The sequence below is a fragment of the Saccoglossus kowalevskii genome, chromosome 18 (genome assembly GCF_978046115.1).
Source record: "Saccoglossus kowalevskii chromosome 18, keSacKowa6.1, whole genome shotgun sequence".
Classification (NCBI taxonomy): domain Eukaryota; kingdom Metazoa; phylum Hemichordata; class Enteropneusta; family Harrimaniidae; genus Saccoglossus; species Saccoglossus kowalevskii.
The window spans coordinates 14,878,813-14,895,763 of NC_140658.1; the positions used below are offsets into that span (position 1 = coordinate 14,878,813).

A 16,951-nucleotide genomic window follows, 5' to 3' on the forward strand; every position below is an offset into this window, starting at 1 on the left:
CGGCAGCAGTGTTAGCCATTAAAACACTAATGTTAGTATGGTCTTTCCGAAATTTCGATTTTTAGAAAAGTTGTGGTGATGTATCAAGATATAAGGAAACCATTTTATCAATTATTGGAAAATAAAAAAAAATGAAAATTTCCCTTCTCACTACCTTAATACACGTAATGAACATAAAATGTTTAACGATATTCGGTTTATCTTTCGATATGCATTGTTTTTATCAATTGTATATATTTACTTTGTTTTAATTTAAGTAAAAATACAAGTACATGTATTCAAACGGCATTGTTCTCGCGCCGCGTTCTGTTCGACATGAGACTCTTGGCGACAAAAACACGCGTTGCACGACGACCATCGCCCTTTAAAGGTCTTATATGATTTACATGATGGTCGCGAGAATAATAAAAAAATCGGCGAAACAATTTATTATAAAACACACACGGGGCATTAAGATTCGACTATCGAAAGAAGCAACATAGTTGACAGCATAGTTGAAAAATATACAACAAAAAGTAAATCACAAAGAGTGTCGGACCTATTACAGAACCCTGTGGAAGTTATTTGTAGTTCATTTGACTGATTCCCCATTATTATTGACATGCTGATTTATGTTTGTTAAGTAACTTCTAAATAAATTTGTAAGCATCCTCCCAAAAATCAAAACTGTCTAGTTCGCTAATTAGAATATCACGATTCACAGTGACAAATGTTTTTATAAGTCCATAAATATCACCCCGTTACCCATATCAATTTCCTCGCAAGTGCTACCTTAGTACTGTATCCCAACGGAACCCATAATAATATTTGTACAATGTATCAAAACTGTTAAGATAGGAAATCATGTTTGTTAATTATTTTCGAAAATATTTTTGCTAATATGTTGTAATACTGATACTGGTTTGTAATTGCGTTGATCACTTGTATTCCTTTTTAAAAATTTGAGTCACGTTAGCTAATTTTAAAGAATTCGGGGATACACCTGTTGAGAACGATACATTAATTATATAATTGAAAAGCCTGGAAATGTACTCTGTAGCATAACTTAACAGGTTTAAACTAATGTAGCCATACCCCACATGGGTTTCACGACCAAGTGCGTTAAATCATTCACTGGCCTGAATCACAAATAGCACATAAAGTAACGCTGCTAAAATATCCTATCGTAGTTATCAAAGTTACAAAGTCAAAATATAAACGAAATAAAGTAATCCATAAACATTTTTCTGGAATTTATTGTTTAGTGTAAAATGCGTAGATTATATTGCATACATTCGTAAATTATATTTAACAATGTTTCCACCTTACGTCGAATTCGTTCAATTATTTTATAATGAGTTGGAGCCATTTTCACTGACATAACTTTCCAACATCTCAATTCAGTCACCATGATCTTTAAAAACACAACACAGATAAAATAGGATACAATACCGATAGTACAGTAAACACCTGCCTCAATGGTATTCCTTTGCAGAATGAACCGGTGATGAACTGTGACACACACCTGTGATCAAGAGCGCCATCTGTAGGCGATTTCATTGTTAATAAAATAGTGTCTCCGTGGAGGTCATTGCCTAAAGGGCAACGGGATCACAGCCATTGTACGATTGACTGCATGAAACAGATTTTACATTGGGGAAATCTCTGAGCGAGGTAAGTGATTAACGTGTACACGTCAGCCATTCATGTTTGTGGAGTTACTGATCTCGTGAAAGTACAAATAATACGTATGAACACCATACGTATGAACAGATCGCGTGTATTGTCTCAGTGGCGTGCAATTTGGCACAATTCCAATAACCGTACCTACCTTCAACCGTGCTCTTTGTCTCGGTGTATACAAATTGGTATACGCAAATTAAAATAAAGTAACTTAAGACATTATAGTAAGATGGAACATATAATTTGACAATATAATGATAATAACGGTAATAAATTCAAGCTTAACAGTTGAACAGAACGATTATATAGTCATTGGGTCAAGGGTCACGTACTTCGTTCCAACATGTCCATGTGATTAAAACTGGGTCATGGCGTGATGGGTGAGTAAAACACTCATTGAACACTCAAACAATGACAATAAAATGGGAAAGTGGTCGCATATTACGGCGTAGCAAACATGGGATATGAAAAACCGCATAATACAAATGCCAAGAGTTCGAATCCTACAAGATATATACTCATTAGAACCGAAGCGATTGTCTCGAATAGACTTCACTCAATTCCCGCGCGTGCGCAGGTGACGACCCCTCCCGCGTCAATTGAACACGACTTGTTTACACCAAAATAAATCTCAAATATTTGTTAATGCAATTTTTTTTCTCAATTAAAAACGTTTTTATGGTAGAAATCAATTAAACGCAACAAGTTTAAACCAAATTAAGTATTAAATATTTGTTCTCTCAATTTAACAATTCGTAATGGTGGAAATTAATTAAACGCGACTTGTTTAATCATTTAACATCATTCCAAGTTACCAGCAGACAGTGCACAAGAGAGTATAATTATTGAGCTAATTTTATTAACAGGAATGTGTCTTGGAATTAGGATTGGGTCAGATATGGTCAACGCAAATGGCAAAACAGCAACTTTGTTGGGACTAAAGTTGTGCAATAACGGGTTATATAGTTTACACAAGGAGAAAACACTAAATTGGCAACATTAATGACATTTGTGACTCAATAATGGAAATATGTAGTATATCTTTATATATACACAATATATAGTCTCATCAAATGCAAACACAATCAGTCAGTTCATTAGGATGTTGTATGTCACTTTTCTGCATAGATATCATGATGACCTGCATTTAAATCCCATTCCTGCCTGTCATTCTCACAATGGGATTTGTAAATACTATTGAGAACTGTTCTCCTATAAATGTAACTTAAATCCTTTTACTTGTGTGAAGACCCTCGTGGTACAGTGGACAAGACAGTGGCTAAGGATTGCTAATTCCCCATTTATAACTCTTGCCGCCTTATATAATGTATCGCCCCTTTTAGAATGTATCGACCCACAAAATAATGGATATCCATGAGCACAGAAACTACCACGTCATGAATAAATTAGCATCATTTAAAACAATTGCATGAAGTGTCGGTACGTCTTCTGGAATTGTGCCATAACAGGACATGTCTTTTCAACCCTTCAAAAATAACAGGGTTTTGTGTATTGGAAGACATATTTGAAACATCTCCGATGCGCCTTTTTGACATTCCTGCTAAATCAAACCTTCAAACTTTACTCCCGTACATGAATATTTATTACTCGACAATAACAAACAAATCAAATACACTTGTACGTCAATTAAACTATATTTAGTTAAAATGCGTTTTACAGCAAACATTCCTTTACATGCTTGTTCAACAAGGTTTGTTGAGCTATAAACCAACGTCCACTAGAGGAAAACTTGATACCAAAGCAGGTAAAGGAAGATACAAATTTAAATGTTTGTCCATTGAATCACCCTGTCTTTTATTTCCTCAAGGTACCGCTTTCCTGAAGACTACGATTGTGGTTTTATTTGCATTTACTTCAAGTTCCCATTAAGGATTGGAGCAAAACAAAATCAAATCATCCACATATAGTAAGTAAAATATTTTTAGCGAACCAACATATAGAGTCGTTGCTGAAAATACCCTCTGAGCTCATTAATAAATAATACAAATAATAAAGGCGACAAATGGAACCTTGATGAACCTCGCATAAGCATTTAAATACATCCGCGATTCCATTTGACTGCTGTGTATGCACTGTAAAGTTTGAATAAAATGCTATGAAAACCACACTAAACAGCGTGTAGATTAAGAAATAATGGTTAAAGCGATCGAACACCCTTTTCAATATACTATATTATTTGCAAACCCAGCTTGATTTTCATTTAAAGGACAATTGTTCTAAACCCAGGTGTTTATTCTATTGTAAACATCGCATGAGAATATTTGACCCAACATTAACAGCAACGTTATTCTGATGAAGGGATACTACTAAACTAGCCACCCCGTCATTTGGGAAAATGTCAGCAACAAGTAATTTGGTGAATAATTTCACTAATATATCATGGAAATCACGAAGGCAAATTTTCAACAACAATACATAATTTAAGTTTCTGTGTTCTATATACAGACATACAAAGGTGGTATACTATAATAGTAAGATATTCATCGGTTTAGCTAACTGGGCTGCTCATACTGTAAAAATACTGTGATATATTGGACGTTCTTATTATAATTGTACACACGAGTCTCAGATTTGATTTGTTATTTTGCAGGTATAATCTAAGAATGCTGCCAATGTATTGAAGATTGCCTCATCACTTTTAATTGAGTTGCGGATTAAGAGAAGTGAGACTTCTTCGTTAATTGTTTATACATATGAATAATTAAGTAAATACAATGCAAGAAAATCCAACTAAAAGTAGAGGTGATGTTGATGTCAACTTAGACCCTGAATATGTGCAACTCAAGAAGAAAGAGTTCCAGTGCAAGCAATGTGAAAAGTGTTTTACTCGGTCCGTTGATCTAAAAAGACACATGCTGACACATACAGAGTTTAAGCCATTTCAGTGCAACCAATGCGGGGAAGGTTTTACTCATTCTAGCAATCTAAAACAGCACATGGTTAAACATCCAGGGGTGAAGCCATTTCAGTGCAAGCAATGCGGGAAAGGTTTTACTCAGTCTGGCAATCTAAAACAGCACATGGTTAAACATCCAGGGTTGAAGCCATTTCAGTGCAAGGAATGCGGGAAAGGTTTTAATCAGTCTAGCCATCTAAAACAGCACATGCTTACACATACAGGACTGAAGCCCTTTCAGTGCAAGCAATGCGAGAAGTGTTTTAATCACTCTTGTAATCTGAAACAGCACATGTTTATACATGCAGGTTCGAAGCCATTTCAGTGCAAGCAATGCGCAAAATGTTTTACACAGTCTAGTACTCTAAAATCACACATGCTTATACATACAGGACTGAAGCCCTTTCAGTGCAAGCAATGCGAGAAGTGTTTTAATCACTCTGGTACTTTAAAACAGCACATGGTTATACATGCAGATTCGAAGCCATTTCAGTGCAAGCAATGCGCGAAAAGTTTTACTCAATCTGTTAATCTAAAAACGCACATGCTTACACATACAGGGTTGAAGCCATTTCAGTGCAAGCAATGCGCGAAATGTTTTACTCAATCTGGTAGACTAAAAACGCACATGCTTATACATGCAGGTTCGAAGCCATTTCAGTGCAAGCAATGCGCGAAATGTTTTACACAGTCTAGTAGTCTAAAAACACACATGATTACACATACAGGACTGAAGCCCTTTCAGTGCAAGCAATGCGAGAAGTGTTTTAATCACTCTGGTAATCTAAAACAGCACATGCTTATACATGCAGGTTCGAAGCCATTTCAATGCAAGCAATGCGCAAAATGTTTTACTCAGTCTGGTAGTCTAAAAAAACACATGCTTACACATACAGGGTTGAAGCCTTTTCAGTGCAAGCAATGCGCGAAATGTTTTAATCAGTCTAGTAATCTCAAGCAGCACATGCGTACACATACAAGGTTGAAGTTATACCAATACAAGCGACATGGTAATTTAAAAAATCTTATTTGTACACGTACAAGGATGAAGCCATTTCAATGCAAACAATGCGATAAGTGTTTTACCCATTCACGCGATCTAGAAGAACACTTGCAGACGCCTTTTGGTCAACGTATGAAGAATTCAGAGCAGATGAAAATTGGATTAGTTGTGGTGTTAAAATGTCTGAAAACTAGACTGGAGAGAAATGCAAGTGAGATTAGTAAATTGAGGCAAGGAACAGAGACATTCAGAATGTGCTTTCTTTCTAGAAATGAGAAGACATTAAAAAGACACGAGATTAAGTTGAGCTATGAAATAGTTAAGCTCGATCAAAAAACTGCTGAATTTGAGAGCACAGAAACCTTCAGACATTTGTTACTTTTTTAACTCATTGTTTTGTATGCAGCAGTGTGGTGACGTTGAGGTCAAGATATTATGATATGGAATAGGTAAAACAAACCATGTTTATATTGAATGACGGTGTTTATACTATTACTAGTGCATTTATTCCCTTTATTTGTCTGTGTTATCATTTGCGTGATAGTGTTATATTGCTAGATATTATTATTATCTGACGAATATCACTGGAAAAAAGTTGTATTGCCTTGCCCGTAGTGTAGTGTAAACGAAGGTAAGGTATAGTAAGGGGAAGACTTTGGCGTCGTCGTTGTTGTTGGCGTGAATTGTGGGTGCGATAAATCAAGTAGTTTTTACACGGTCGGTTTTATTTTGCATTTTGTTTGCATAATTAATGATATATGGCGTAATAATTTTTCAGTTAAGACGTAATTGTTGTGAATATTTTTTTTTAGTTGAGGAAAAGTCATTTTAATGTTTTGACATTTAATCCCCCTAATCTGTTTCAAGATTTAACCAGAATATCCATGGTGAAATAGTTGTTTTGAAATCCTTTTGAATATTTTTGTGTGACTACAAATTTATTTTCATCACATTGGAACCAGAGTTCATTATAGAAAATGCCTTTTTTACTCTAGTTAATATTTGACCTTTGTGTGAAGTCAATATATGCTAATTAGATCTGTTCAAAGTTCATTTTCAAAAAAAAACATTTATTAACATGTGCTTGAAAATTTATACAACTACCTAAATGTGAGTAATTTGTATTTTGTATTTCTTCAATTACAATATTTTTCATTATTAATTTTTGTTTTGTTTTTCGGCACACTATTCTATTTAAATTTACCGATGACATGTAGTACACTACTGATGAATTAATAAAATTAGTATAAATATTTTTTAATCAAATGTTATGGTTACACTACTAGTATTACTGTATTATATTATATTATATTATATAACTTTATATTGCCTACTTGTTTGTGTGATATATTGGTACGGTGTGGCTATTAACTAAATGACTAACTATAATTATTTTCGCATTAAATATTTTGTTCATTCAAGTATATGTACAACTTTAAATGTGGCTGATACTTATTTTATATGGACAAGTATGGTGACATTCACATCAATTCGAGAACAAGAGGTATAATATTGTTATTCCTATGTAGTGGTTATTTATATTTTAGCATCAGAAAAACCGGGGTCTACTGGAGTAAGGACCTCCATTATGTAAGACTAGCTGCCGCATAATGTTCTGGCACACTTTTGGTAATCGTGCAGGAAGGTATATATTTTGCATGCAAAATAGTGTTCTGGGACCTTCACACTAAATGCAGTATATACTTTTTGCGATCGAATCTGCTTTTAAGCGTAAACAATTTGTCATTCGAAATTATTCCTTATTAATAGTTGCAGAGAGTATTCTTATGATTCCAATCAATAACAGTACCATATCTCATACAAATTTGGACCAGTAAGTGCAGAAAATGTATAAAAATATAGAATAATTGAACATTTTCTATTAAGATTCTAATAAGTGTTGCATTCTGAGAGCTTGATTAGAGTTTTGTGAGCATTATAAACCGTATTTGGTAGTTTAAATTCGTGTAGATTTTGGATATAAACACCATTTTTTCAAATTGTTCAGTAAATCTAATGTTTAGAGTTTCAATATTTAATAATATAATTTTGTTTAATTTCTGAATTACTACTAGCAGCAATGATTAAATTATGACGAATTTTTTTTTCAGAATAGATAGTGTTTTTTTCTAATACTAACATTAATTTTGGCTAATTTAAAAAAAACACACTAAATCATGACTTGGTTATTTTATCTACCTAGTATAATAGACAGCTCCAAAAGCATTTTATTTTTGTTATACATAATCATCCTGAATATTGATTAAACATTCAAAAATGTACAATAAAAGTTGCAAAGTTGTAATGTAAAATTGTTCATATCATGTATATGGGTGTTATTTTTGTAATTTAAACGTTGTTGAAAGTATATGAGTGTTTTATATTTTGCTGTGCGGCTAGTTCCGTTAGCAGATGGCCTTGAACGGAGTTGCTCCTATTTTTGAACCAATCCTTGTTCTTTTAAAAAAGTATTGTGGGGATATTATTCAAAGACGTGTTGTGAAACATTTAAAAACTACCAATGATGTATGTGTTTGTTTTTAAAAAAAAATATTTCTTTGTTTAGTGAATGTCAGGGAATACCGAGAAACAGTAATGCTTGGAAAAACAGTACCCGTATGAGTAGTATATTTAAGCAATAACCCCCGCTGATGGTGAGATATTGCGCAATGCACGACATATATGCATGAGCGGTAGAGAGTAATGTATTACCCTCTTAAACCATCGCTACAATTGTTTTTTTTCTAGTTTAATGCATGCTTCATATATTCGTATGAAAGAATATGGAAAAAAAATGATATTTTCAAAGAAAAAAAAACAATACTAAATCCTTAAGAGTAACTAAAATTTACAAAGTTTATTTCTTTCAAACAGTTTTATTTTGAAATACACATGCAATGTTTCATCCTAAAACACTGGACTATAATTATTCTTATACATAACAATTCTGCATGGCATCTACGGTAGCATCTATAATAGCCAAAATCTTTCGTCAGAGTCCAACGGCTCGAGCCAGCAAAAATACGCGTTCGGATCGAGCCAAGTTCGGCTCCAATAAACCATTATTTTAACCCGATAGGGCTCCGACAGTGTATATGCATCTGAGCCCAATTTTTTGGGCCGATATCACGCTCTCAATCGTCGTTTACAAGTAACCTCTCATTTCAATTATCATTTTATTTCATTTTTGCATAATTTCTAGCTTAACAAATAAACAAGGATGCGCGCTCTAATATCTATTTGGCAGAGTAAGGAAATACTGCGATAGATTGGTAGCTCAACGGGAAACAAAAAAATGGCTTACAAAATTATGCGACAAAACCGAAAAGGACGACTAAACAGATCCAATGGAAAGTAAAGAAACTTTTTAAACACACCGAAGATAAAAAAGAACATAGAAGCGATCACGGTACGGCGGCGTGTTCTTACTTGGTTTAGGTTGAGAATCACATGGTGGTAAATTTACATTACGATAGCTTATGTGAATAGGCTGTAACACATTTAACATATTTTAGCTGCCGTGTACCCTGTTTATTCGAGATACATAAATCATAACAAGATTGCATTGTCTGAGACTCATGGCAGTGTCTTTTTTCTCTCAGCTTAACAAGATACTACACTTAAAAGCAACGAGCCATGTAAATAAATAACAATACAACCACGACACGAAAATCGTGTTAAGCCATGTTGTTTTTATAAACAATTGAGAACGAACTCAATTGACTTTGGGCCGACTGCAGGAGTATGTGGACAAATAGCATATTCATTAAAGAAGCAACAACAACTTGAACCGAATGGTCAATTTAAAAAAAAGAAAAGAAGGGAAATGGAAGTTATCCTAAATAAAACAAAAGGGATGGTTCTATTGCTACTTCCGTTTATTATAGATATAATGCATGCGTGATAGCAATCAGTGTTTATTATATTAATTCGCGGCTTGGTAGCACTGGAGTTAACATTATATTCAATGCTTCGTGGATATTACATCACCACAGATTAAATATGTTCACTGTCTTGCTTAAATTAATTTCCTCAACATAAATAAAAATTCCACGTCCCTCTCAGCAGCAACGTCACACAACATGGTACCACGGGTTACATCTCTTGTCAAACCACAACACATACATACACATGAGGGAGTTCGTCGCTCATAGTTTTCCCAAAAAAATAAGTAAATAAATATTGTCCGACTTAAACTGAAAGTTAAACTAACACCGCCAATCAAAAGATGTTTATTTCCTTCCATGTACTCGAGAAGGCGACGCATTACAATGCAAGTCAAAGTATATTGTATTATGTTATACCAACGTATCAATGTCATGATTACATCATTGTGATTCGTTGGGAGAATGTTTTAATTTATGCAAGCCATGGTTAAATAGAGCATAATGCACATGTATGGTGTTCCAAATAAGGCCCCAGAATATGAATACAAGTTTAATGCGAGAACAAATAAAGGAAGGGGCATTTAAATATTAGGGAAATTTTAGGGAAATTTTGATAGCATGAAGATATCATATACATATTTTAATTTAGTAGTGGTTAAATAAAAAAAAATGTACAACCTACAATTTTTGCATGCTAGTTTACGACATGTTTTTGTTGTCTGCAACATAAACATGGCAGAGTCTCATGTACATGAGCTGTCAGAGCAAGATTTTCTTGCAGAAACCGAAGAATTTGTCCAGACGGAGAAAAAAAAACGCTTTGCAAATATCAATGAAATTGACCTTGATAGCATTGTGTTGCTAAAAGACGAGAAAGTAAAAATTTTGAAAGGTGAGTGACAACTTCAACATCGATCATACTATTGTCCGTAATTTTGTTTACAAACAAAACATTCCGAGTTTGACCTCTTGACACAGACATAATTTCCAATAAATCGTTTATTTCATTTTTCCCAAGCATGGCAGTTCGAGAAAAACGAAGATTCAAATTTTGAATTTCTCCCACGTGATGAAATATCGGCTATATTACGCCGTTTCTACGCCGAAGCTAGAACAGAGATTGGGAAAATGCGTCGTTTCAGAGGCCCCGTGTAAATGTTACACCCACTGACACAGTCTGTTATTGTAATTCACACTTTGGTGAAAATAAATTGGAATATATAATGAAAGAGATTTCGATAGCAGCAAATTTGTTGGCAATTTATACAAATCATTGTGTTAGGGTAACTGCGTGCGCTGTGTTAGATTCGGCATGAGTTGAACCCAGACACATTATGTATTTCACAGCACATAACAATGAAGTTAGTGTTTGGTCTTACACCAACAAACTCGCCAATAATTTGAGTCAAGGAATGTCCAGTATTCTGTCTCGCAGTTTAGAGTATAAAAACAAATCCTCTGATAGAGAAGTGACCGTAACGATCGAAAATAGAACAATGTTTATGGGGGACAAATTATATTAATAATTATAATTTTAAAGTCACGATATATCGTTTCTAAATAGCACTGTAGTTTATAATTTATATATTCTAATTAGCTAACTAATTAGCGCTGTAGTTTATAATTTAGATAATATAACTGGCTATATTATTAAATGGTGTCGTAGTTGGTAACTGCGCGTAGAGCGGTTCGTAGATATTTTTTAGTGTGTCTGTATATTAATATATTTTTTCATCAAATGTCGATAACGGTGATTGAAAGTCTACGCAGTCTGTGCGCAAATACTTCCGGTTATAAGTGATTATTTTGTTTTATTATTAACATTGCTGGATGTGGCACCTTACTGCTTTTAACGAGTAAACAAATATCAGCCCGACACCCCACTTTGTCTAGAGATGACCTCGGGTGGTACCAATGACCTCGTTGTTGTGCTTTTCACTATTGCTTGTTTTGGACAGAAAGTGAATGGAAGGCGAAATCAGGGACAATAATGCATTGATCAAGTACGTTATATACAACAAATGGCACACAAAAACATTAACAATAGTTACATTGTCAACATATAAACGAAATAGAGAAATCCATAAAATTCCTCCCTTGTAGTTTTTGTTTAGTGCAAAATGCGTAAATTATATTGCATATATGCGTAGATTATATTTACAAATGTTTCAACTTACGTCAAACTCCGTTTATTTTGTCATGAGTTAGTGCATTTCCACTCAAATACCATTACAACAGCACCATGAATGACCATGATTTTCAGATACACAAGGGAATCTGAAAGTAAGATTTCACACAGTACAATATTTATCAATACATGTCTGAACCACGGCTACTATGCAATATTAGCCTGCGTTGACCTGAGGTACCAAAGCATTTAACAAGAGCGCCATCTGCAGGCAATGTCACTGTTAATAAAATGATGTCACCGTAGAGGGCATTGATTCGAGGTCAACGGGGTCATTGTGTCGGTTTGACTGCATGAGACAGATTATACAGGACGACCTTATGTCAAAATTAAGGAAAATCTCTGAGCAAGGTAAGTGATATATATCCACGATTAAAGGGTACACGTCAGACATTCATGTTTGTGGAGTTATTGATGTAATGAAATTACAAATATCAAGTATGAACAGATCGCGTGTGTTTCATTGGCGTGTATTCTCAATACAAGGAACAGTTGTGTTTATTGCTTTGCACCGGTGTTGGATAAGGGGTGTAATAGTTTCACTGTAAATCGCTATTTGGCACGGTTCTAGAAGCCGTACCTACACACGAATTGGTGAAGTCACAAAATACATGACCGTCAATCGGGGTTGTTTCCTCGGTATATCGGATTGGCATATACAAATTACAATAAAGATACTTAAGACATTACACATAAGGTAGAACAAATAACGTGACAATATAATGATAATAATGGTAATAAATTCTAGCTTAACAGTTGAACAGAACGATCATATAGTCAGTCGGGTCACGCCGAGGGTCACGCACTTCGTTGCAAAATGGCCGTGTGGTTGAAACTGGGTCATGGCGTGACGGGTGACGAAGGCATCATTAAACACTCACAAAATCACAATAAAACCGGGAAGTGGTTGCATATTACGACGTAGCCAACATGGGAACTGGAAAAACTGCCAAATACAAACGACATGGGTTTGAATCACACTAGATACACACTCACTAGAACCATGGACATACTAGAGATGAACGCTGCACAATGTTCACTCGCTTTCATGTATGTGCGTTGCCGCCACCAGGTTACTGTTAATCCCGATCGTGTCTGCATAATTTCGAATTTCTGTCCACGGGAAACGATCACGAACACGCCCGATTATAGCTCGGTTCATCTTAGTTTTGTCCCGAAGCCCCCGACGATCTGTTTACGATAGCCAAGAGAAAACAAGATGGCAACGAACAGGCACCAGAGAAAGTTTGGTTTCAGTTCGGATTTCGTTGATCCCGATATTTTGGAACTAGACGATAATGATTTTGATATTGAAGACATTGAAACTGTCGACTCAGCCGTCCCTGAAGAGGACGAACAGCAGTATTGTTTCTCGCGAGAGCCCACCATGAACGTGAAAGCTAATGTTAAAGAAGTCCATTTTTAACATCGAATTACGGCGGCCGCACTTTTCCGAACATCTTGAGCTTTGTGCCATCTGGAATTGAACATCTGATAAAAAAAATCGTCATCCGCTCACACCGGGTTTACTGGCAATATTAAATTAAAATTCTTAACAAATGCAGAAGATCGTTACAAACATGCTCGTAAACTTGACTAGAACATACGGATTTGCGTTAAACCTTTGATTTACAACTTAACATTGCACCAGCTCACAGGCAAGGTCTGTATTTTTTTTGACCCAATATAATATACAATTTAAGATTCGAATCTTGTCGTGAAAAATCAAAACTAAGATCGGGCGGCAACTCAGCCAAGATGAAAGTACGTTTGCCTATTCATAAATTTGAGATGAGTACAATAGAAAAACAATGCGTCTTATCAGGTGTGAACCACCGTGCAGAGTCCATCTCCAGTACGTCCATGCCAGAACCAAAGCAATCAGAAACCAGCAATCGTTTTCACTTTCCCGTTCAACTCATCGGAACACCGGAGTAGTTAGAAAAATAAGCACCACTCAACGTCCAACGTCGAGTCCCGCTCAGAGCTACCTTGAAAACGTAAATCAAATAAACTGAAATCCTTCAAACCGTAACAAGTAAACAAAGAACGTCGCGATAAAATAATAAACTCACGAAACTCCACAATGCAAAACTAAATGAATAAATAATAAAATAGCTTACGTCTTGTGACGAATATCTTCTGTGGTGTTGTGGAATTTGTACTGTGTCTCCGGAATTGTTGATTTAGAATTCGAAGTCAACAGTTAAGATTTTATTAGAAAGTTTCACAATTGAATCAAATATCCAATGATACCATTATATTTATTTCATTATTTCATTGGTTCTTTTACCTAAATAAGTATCAAATATTTGTCGACAAATTTATTCAGAGTCTCTCAATTTAACAACCTTGTAGAGGTGGAAATTAATTAAACGACAGGTATACTCATATATATTATGGTCAATATTTGTCCATACATTCTTTCTTACAATTTAACAACTTGTAATTGTTGGAATTAATCAAATGCGAGTTGTCTACACCAAAATAAGTTTCAAATACTTGTCCACACATTAATTTTCTCAATTTGACAACTTGTAATGGCGTAAAATTATTAAATGAGAGTTGTCGACACCAAAATAAGTCTCAAATATTTGTCCATACATTTATTCTCTCAATTTAACAATTTGTAAATGTGGGAATTAATCAAACGCGAATTGTCTACACCAAAATAAGTTTCAAATACTTGTCCACACATTAATTCTCTCAATTTGACAACTTGTAATGGCGTAAAATTATTAAATGAGAGTTGTCGACACCAAAATAAGTTTCAAATATTTGTCCATACATTTATTCACTCAATTTAACAATTTGTAAATGTGGGAATTAATCAAACGCGAATTGTTTACACCAAAATAAGTCTCAAATATTAGTCCATACATTTATTCTCTCAATTTAACAATTTGTAAATGTGGGAATTAATCTAACGCGAATTGTTTACACCAAAATAGGTCTCAAATATTTGTCCATACATTTATTCTCTCAATTTAACAATTTGTAAATGTGGGAATTAATCAAACGCGAATTGTTTACACCAAAATAAGTCTCAAATATTAGTCCATACATTTATTCTCTCAATTTAACAACTTGTAATGGTGTAAAATAATTAAACAAGAGCTGTCTACACAAAAATCAGTCCTAATTATTTGTCCACACATTTATTCTCTCAATTTAACAACTTGTAATTGTGGGAATTAATCAAACATGAGTTGTATGCACCAAAATAAGTCTCAAATATTTTTTAATACATTTATTCTCTCAATTTGACAACTTGTAATTGTGGGAATTAATCAAACATGAGTTGTATGCACCAAAATAAGTCTCAAATATTTGTTAATACATTTATTCTCTCAATTTATCAACTTGTAAGGGTGTAAAATAATTAAATAAGAGTTGTCTACACCAAAATAAATTTCAAATATTTGTCCACACATTTATGCTCTCAATTTAACAATTTGTAATTGTGCGAATTAATCAAACGTGAGTTGTTTAAACCAAAATAAGTAACAAATATTAGTTCATACATTTATTCTCTCAATTAAACAACTTATAATTGTGGGAATTAATCAAATGCGAGTTTTCTACACCAAAATAAGTTTCAAATACTTGTCCACACATTAATTCTCTCAATTTGACAACTTCTAATGGCGTAAAATTATTAAATGAGAGTTGTCGACACCAAAATAAGTCTCAAATATTTGTCCATACATTTATTCTCTCAATTTAACAATTTGTAAATGTGGGAATTAATCAAACGCGAATTGTTTACACCAAAATAAGTCTCAAATATTAGTCCATACATTTATTCTCTCAATTTAACAACTTGTAGTTGTGGGAATTAATCAAACATGAGTTGTATGCACCAAAATAACTCTCAAATATTTGTTAATACATTTACTCTCTCAATTTATCAACTTGTAATGGTGTAAAATAATTAAATAAGAGTTGTCTACACCAAAATAAATTTCAAATATTTGTCCACACATTTATGCTCTCAATTTAACAATTTGTAATTGTTCGAATTAATCAAACGCGAGTCGTTTAAACAAAATAAGTAACAAATATTAGTTCATACATTTATTCTCTCAATTAAACAACTTGTAATTGTGGGAATTAATCAAACGCAAGTTCTTTACATCAAAATAAGTCATAATTATTAGTTCATACATTTATTCTCTCAATTTAACAACTTGTAATTGTGCGAATTAATCAAACGCAAGTCGTTTAAACCAAAATAAGTCTCAAATATTAGTTCATACATTTATTCTCTCAATTTATCAACTTGTAATGGTGTAAAATTATTAAATGAGAGTTGTCGACACCAAAATAAGTTTCAAATATTTGTCCATACATTTATTCTCTCAATTTAACAATTTGTAAATGTGGGAATTAATCAAACGCGAATTGTTTACACCAAAATAAGTCTCAAATATTAGTCCATACATTTATTCTCTCAATTTAACAATTTGTAAATGTGGGAATTAATCAAACGCGAATTGTTTACACCAAAATAAGTCTCAAATATTAGTCCATACATTTATTCTCTCAATTTAACAACTTGTAATGGTGTAAAATAATTAAACAAGAGCTGTCTACACAAAAATCAGTCCTAATTATTTGTCCACACATTTATTCTCTCAATTTAACAACATGTAATTGTGGGAATTAATCAAACATGAGTTGTATGCACCAAAATAAGTCTCAAATATTTGTTAATACATTTATTCTCTCAATTTATCAACTTGTAATGGTGTAAAATAATTAAATAAGAGTTGTCTACACCAAAATAAATTTCAAATATTTGTCCACACATTTATGCTCTCAATTTAACAATTTGTAATTGTGCGAATTAATCAAACGCGAGTTGTTTAAACCAAAATAAGTAACAAATATTAGTTCATACATTTATTCTCTCAATTAAACAACTTATAATTGTGGGAATTAATCAAACGCAAGTTGTTTACATCAAAATAAGTCATAATTATTAGTTCATACATTTATTCTCTCAATTTAACAACTTGTAATTGTTGGAATTAATCAAATGCGAGTTTTCTACACCAAAATAAGTTTCAAATACTTGTCCACACATTAATTCTCTCAATTTGACAACTTCTAATGGCGTAAAATTATTAAATGAGAGTTGTCGACACCAAAATAAGTCTCAAATATTTGTCCATACATTTATTCTCTCAATTTAACAATTTGTAAATGTGGGAATTAATCAAACGCGAATTGTTTACACCAAAATAAGTCTCAAATATTAGTCCATACATTTATTCTCTCAATTTAACAAC

The 16,951-nt window shown here is 33.6% G+C and overlaps 1 long non-coding RNA gene across 1 annotated transcript; it reads left to right on the top strand.

Moving 5' to 3' along the window:
• The first annotated feature begins 1,521 nt into the window (after window positions 1–1,521).
• Window positions 1,522–4,774, top strand: LOC144350294 (uncharacterized). The gene is made up of 4 exons (XR_014927004.1): window positions 1,522–1,653; window positions 3,491–3,589; window positions 4,274–4,671; window positions 4,756–4,774. It is a non-coding gene; the product is annotated as an uncharacterized LOC144350294 (long non-coding RNA).
• Window positions 4,775–16,951: the final 12,177 nt, after the last annotated feature.